The sequence below is a fragment of the Eschrichtius robustus genome, chromosome 1 (assembly GCF_028021215.1).
Source record: "Eschrichtius robustus isolate mEscRob2 chromosome 1, mEscRob2.pri, whole genome shotgun sequence".
NCBI lineage: Eukaryota > Metazoa > Chordata > Mammalia > Artiodactyla > Eschrichtiidae > Eschrichtius > Eschrichtius robustus.
The window spans coordinates 178,029,039-178,035,206 of record NC_090824.1 but is presented as its reverse complement, the minus strand read 5'-3'; the positions used below and the strand labels follow the sequence as shown (position 1 = coordinate 178,035,206).

Genomic DNA, 6,168 nt, shown 5'->3' with positions numbered 1-6,168 from the left:
AAGAATAGGCCAAACCATTGAATTTTTAAATCAGTGGCAATCCCCTGACATTATAAACATATGTTCATTTGGAGCTTATTTTAAGTACTTTAAATATTAATTCAAAAATACTAGCAAACATTGACTTGCCTAAAAATCTAGTCATCTTACATACCCTCCCTCAAACCTAGAGAGAAAATAGTATAGCTCAAACTTAGCATGAAAGATAATTTAAAAACTACTTTTGTTTCTCATCATGTATCTTGAATACAGTAGAATAAACAGACTTGTTGTGTTTTATTTTCTATTTAAGAGATGGGAGAAGCTGTCCATCTCCACGTAGTTACCAGGCCAAACAGATGGGGTTTGGCTGAACATGCAATAACTGATACTGCCACTGGGTGGCAGTCACAGCTTTTGTCTCCAAGATGCTCACTGTCCCTTCATAGAGCTTAGTGACACAACCCTTGGCCTTGAGTCTCAGGACATCAATGTGTAAAAATACACTGAGCGACTCTCCTCTCCAACAGCTCACACTGCTTTTGGATCTCTTGCCTCTGTTCCACCCCATCTTAAGGCAGCCAATAAAACTTCCTTACTTTCTTCACTTTTTAGGAACTTGATGGTGGTCAGTAGAAGGCCAAGTTTGCAAAGGTAAAAAAGGAAAAGAGAGAGAAAAAAAAAGAAGTGAGAGGGAAATACAAATAGGGGACCAGATTCCCTTCTGCCACTGAGTGATGCTAATCTTGCAGAGGACCACAAATATATATATTTATTATTTAATTGCTTTCTGCCGTATAGCAAAAAATATCCCTGACTTTTTTCAGTATTTTGTGGGCTAAAGTACATCTTCAGTCATGACCTACACACACTCCAACATGCATACATGTTTCAAATAATTGTTTATAGTTGGGACAATTAACTAATGACAGTTTAATTTTCCAGAACGAATTAGTTTTTAATTGACAATGAGAAAAGTAATACTTAAAAATTTTTTTTAGATATAGCTAGGCTGATAAAATTGTTAGAAGAAAATTTGTAGTGTTAAAGTATGTAAATATCTGAATTGTTACCAATTCAAAGATTAATGATAATTATGAAGGTATTAGATATTATCATAGCTTGTAACAATGAAGCAATTTCTTTTTCAGGGAAGGAAGGCTTTAAATGTATTCACCTGAGTAAGGGCCTTTGATTTGGAATAACTTTGCTGGGCTATGTGAAGGGAAAAAACCTCAGATTATTATTTTGATGAGTGGGGTAAGATGATTGTATTAGTGAAGTTAAAATAAAGAGGGGTGAATTATTTTATAAATATGTGAAATTAATACAGATAAATTTAATTACCCTTATTTCAGAGAACATCCTTATTCATTCCTATGTATTCCTATTTTAAATTATAAAAACCTTGGCCTATACCATATGGTGCCTTTCTTACTAATAAAGCTAAATAATTTTACCATACAATTAGTTTACATGTATGCAAAGTAATAATTTATACTGAAGAACCATAATATGTGTTTTCATTTGTTTTTTAAAAATCACTTGTATACCTTTTTGATTGACATTGAAATGGTTTAAAATATTGCAGAATAGCAATAGCAACAAAAACAGAAAACACGAGAATGGGGATTCTGGGGCATATTGTAGTATGATTTAAACTTTGCAAGCATCCAAAAAATAAGAATTTTTTCAAATGTCAAATTTCCAATAAGTTTTATTTTTATTTTTCTTAACAACACAGAAACACTAACTAAGAAAATATTATTCAATTGTAGGAATAGGGATTTAAAAGGGACATTAATCTCTCTCTATTAAAATGTTACCTCTAATTTTGCATGAGTACATTTTGTTACTAAATGGAGAGAGATAATTTGTATATATAGTATAGGGATATATTTGTGGATCTGCAAAAAACAAAGCTAGAGATGGTTTCTTTATATTTATCTTTTGTTTGTTTCCCACAAGCAGCCCATATAAATCTATCTAGTCCATAGATCTGAGACAACCAAATATATTCCATAGATATGAGACAACTAAATCAATCAAGCACATTTGCAAAAAGAAATTCTAAAGAACCAAGAAAGGACAAGGTTCTCTCTTTTCACAGTTCTGTTTCATTCTCATATAAAAGTATGGCATAGGGACTTCCCCGGTGGCGCACTGGTTAAGAATCCGCCTGCCAATGCAGGGGACACGGGTTCGAGCCCTTGTCCGGGAAGATCCCACATGCCGCGGAGCAACTAAGCCCGTGCGCCACAACTACTGAGCCTGTGCTCTAGAGCCTGCGAGCCACAACTACTGAGCCTGTGTGCCACAACTACTGAAGCCCGCGTGCCTAGAGCCTGTGCTCTGCAACAAAGAGAAGCCATCGCAATGAGAAGCCCGTGCACTGCAACCAAGAATAGCCCCCACTCACCGCAACTAGAGAAAGCCCGCACGCAGCAACGAAGACCCAACAAAGCCAAAAATAAATAAATTTATTTAAAAAAAAGAAAAAAAACCCAAAAAACAAAAAAGGTCTTGCTAAAAAAAAATAAAAGTATGGCATAATTCAGTAGTATTTGAAAATGATATGAATAATTTATTTTGTGCTCTCGATAACCAAACTGTGTAAAATCACTAGTTTTTAAAACTTATTTCTTCTTCATGACATAGCCAGATCTAAATGAATAGAGTTGAATTATTTGAAATGTGTTTTAATTTTCCATTTATTTTAAAGTTGAAGTTTTACTGACTGAACTTTGTTTGCATGAAGTAAGATACGTTTGCAATATTGTAAATATATATATTTTTTTCATAGGTAAACAGATAATTCAAGAATTCAAGCTAAAGTAATTACTCTATGAGACCAGGATCCTGTCTTCTGACTGTATGTATTACATTAATTCACTGATCAAAAACTTGAATAATGTCCTAGTGTTCCACTTTTTGTATTTTTTATTCTGGAGTCTTAGGTTTCAACCTCAATTATAGGGGAAATCTAGCCAAAGTCTTTTAAATAAGAATTTTAAGGAACAGGAAATGGAAGGTGAAATCATGACAAATTATATACTAATACCTATTTACCTTACATCTGAGGAGTAACTTTAAAATTTCTTAGATAAAAAGAATGTCTCCATATTCCTATGGAAGCAAATATCAGTGTTGTAGAAACATTATAGGCAAGAATTTCTTCCTGATTTTGGAACACTTGGTAAGGCTCTAAAAGACAAAGAGGGTGAAGAGTTATTTGAATCTGTGTGTATACAAATACATTCAGATATATGAGGGGACACGTGACATCTGGGACCATATCACTATATGGTTTTATAGCTTGATGTTGGAAATTGGGAGATGATGCTGTATGAAACATATCTAAATTTTGCATGGGATAGCATTTTCCTGTGCCCTCTATGTATGCCAATTAATGCACAATGATGAATGTCGGTTGCATTTGATATAAGTCATTTAAAGAGTAGAATATTAAACATTTAACAACTAAATGGAGTGTTTATGGCTTGTCCACACCTGCCTCCAACTTCCCCCAAAAAGAAGACAGTACAGAAAGAACTCCTTATGTCCTTAAGGCTTTAAAAATTAATGCAATGCTCACTTCAGCAGCACACATACTAAAACTGGAATGATACAGAGAAGATTAACATGGTCCCTGAGCAAGGATGACATGTACATTCTTCAGGTGTCTCATATTTTTTAACATGAGGCAAGTTTTTAAAAGGTTGAATTCTGTCTCTAGTCAACAATAGTTTTTAGATAGAAAAAAAAAAAACTGTCAAAACCAGTCACATCTGTGAATAAATTTTTTTTTAACCAGATCTGTGTGTTGTGAATATATGTACTTCAGTATGAAAGTAGTCATGAGATCATTAACTTCAAGTTATGACTTCCAGAAATAAATGATAGATAGTTAGAAAGACAGACAGATAGATGATAGAGAGAATCTCAGGTGCAAAGGGGACAACTTTTTATTTAATGAAAGATGAACAAAAAATTTTTATTGGAAAAAAGATTTTAGTCATATAATGAAATTCTTAGACTTCTAACTCTAAACTACACTTAAATTCCTTGTCTTTTTTATAAGAACTTGATAAAGAAACCAAAGCCATTATTTGCTTAAAGTTTTGTAATTCTATGAAATAGTTCCAAACAATTAAACTTTAAATAATAAATATTTCATTTTTTATACTGTATACTGAAGAAGACAAAGAGAAAGAAGTCTAATATTCATTGAAAGCTGTCTAGTTAGTACCTGGTGTTAAATACTTTACATGTATTATTTGTCTGGTTTTAGAGAAGTTCCTAAGCTATTAAAATCAAAATTATGATCATTTTGCAATATTTCCAAGTCACTATTGAAAATATAGCAGACGTTCAAATTAGAAATCAATTTTAGGGACTGAATATTTTGCAAGACAAAAATATATTTTGTTTACTGAAAAAACAGTCATGAATGCAGTTTGCATCTTGCCAAATCTTCTTATCCTCGGCTTGGTTTGTGCTGCAGTGGCAGTGGCTGTCAGCAGAGTAAAGTGATTGAGTGGATAGTGTTTGAGAAAAACTCTTTAAGAGCAGAAAAAAGAAGTAGCTCCACATTCCAGAAGGCTATACTTTAAATCTTTATTTTACAGGGTATTTATGTATTTTCATATTAAATACATAAAAGTAAGAGTTCAAATTCTGATGAGAGTAAGTGATAAACATCAAGCAAACTCTAAAGTATTTAATATTTGGAGAATTCTTTGAAGAATGGCTATTCATATAAAGGATTTATGTTTTTCAGCCCATTTTCTCCTTTCCCAGTCTTCATGGTTCCCTGGGCATTGCCAAAGGGAAATTTTAAATCCAATTAAATGCACAGATTCCATAATTTGCCTCTGCTCTTACTTTGCCTTCTTAATACTTATTTCACTTGGTTAATATTTGTTCTCAGCTATTTCCTCATTCTCTGTGTTGAACCAGTTTTTTTCCACATTTTCTATAGGCTTCCAAACTACATAAATAAAAATGTTCTTAACTAAGGTCATTAAAAGGTTCACAGAAATTCTGTCATGATTTTAGGAATAGTCAACAATTCAGACATGAGCACCAATAAAAAATAGCTGCCAAATGGAAAGCCTGGGTTCTTGAGTCCATTTTCTTCTATCACTTGTAAGTTAATACTCACTGATAAAATACTGAAATGCCAGGAAGCACATCAAGCATCTGAGACAATGCAATGAACTGCCAGAGATTGGCAACAGAAGAACAGTTGCAAATATGGGTGTTGTGTGACTGGGATAAAATACCACAATGTGTGCCTAATTTTTTTTTCCAATCTCGTTCTTATGCACAAATCAATTAAATGAGACTAAAACACCAAGAAAATAATAACAAATACAAAAATGCCAGATACTTATTAACTTGTAGGTGAATTTATAGACTCTTTCTAAGTAGAAACGACCCCATTTAATGACTTTTAGATGGACAATTTCAGATTCTATGTCTTAAACATACAAAAAATTTTTTTTCAGTTAAATGGGGATAAGAAAAAAGAATAGAAAGAAAAAAAGACAGAGAAGAGTTTATAGAGTGAGAGTGAAATCTGGTTTAACAAAAACCTGAATGTATTAAAAGTAGGTTAAATCTGCTCTTTTTTTGATGGCTTTTTCCTCCAATTATTTCTTATTTCTTATTATTTACGTTAAGACATAACATTGAAGCCTCTTATATGATCACCTCCTAAGTTTTTATCTGCAAGGATTAAATATATTTTTATAGCTAAATACTATACTATAGTATTTAGCCTATTAGAAGGACAAGATCCTATTAGTGTTTCCTTTGTATGAATATTACTTAGGTCAGCCATCAATTCTTTTGGGTTACCTTAATTTAAAGTGAATGTATCACCATTTTTCCTACCAAACTTCTTGTTTAACATATTAATTTTCCAGTTAAAATAGATTAATCCAGACTAACCTTTTTTCTTAACTAATCAGAAATTTTTATTACACCTTAGGTGTAATAAATTTTTATTATACCTTAGGTGAGGGGGGGATACTTAATTTTAGCCATTTTTGTATGAAAAAGCATCCAAGAAAGCCATATTGGATGTTTCAATAGCCAAATCATGTTGTAAACAGTTTGTTTGGGGGATCTCCTTACCTAGTTTCTGTCATGGTCTCTCCTCCTTTGAGATCTCACTTCCTTTTT

General features: G+C 32.6%; 1 non-coding gene across 1 annotated transcript; it reads left to right on the top strand.

Annotated features, from left to right (window-relative positions):
• Window positions 1–3,566: 3,566 nt before the first annotated feature.
• LOC137777846 (U6 spliceosomal RNA) lies at window positions 3,567–3,673 on the top strand. Its single transcript, XR_011076650.1, has one exon. It is a non-coding gene; the product is annotated as a U6 spliceosomal RNA (small nuclear RNA).
• Window positions 3,674–6,168: the final 2,495 nt, after the last annotated feature.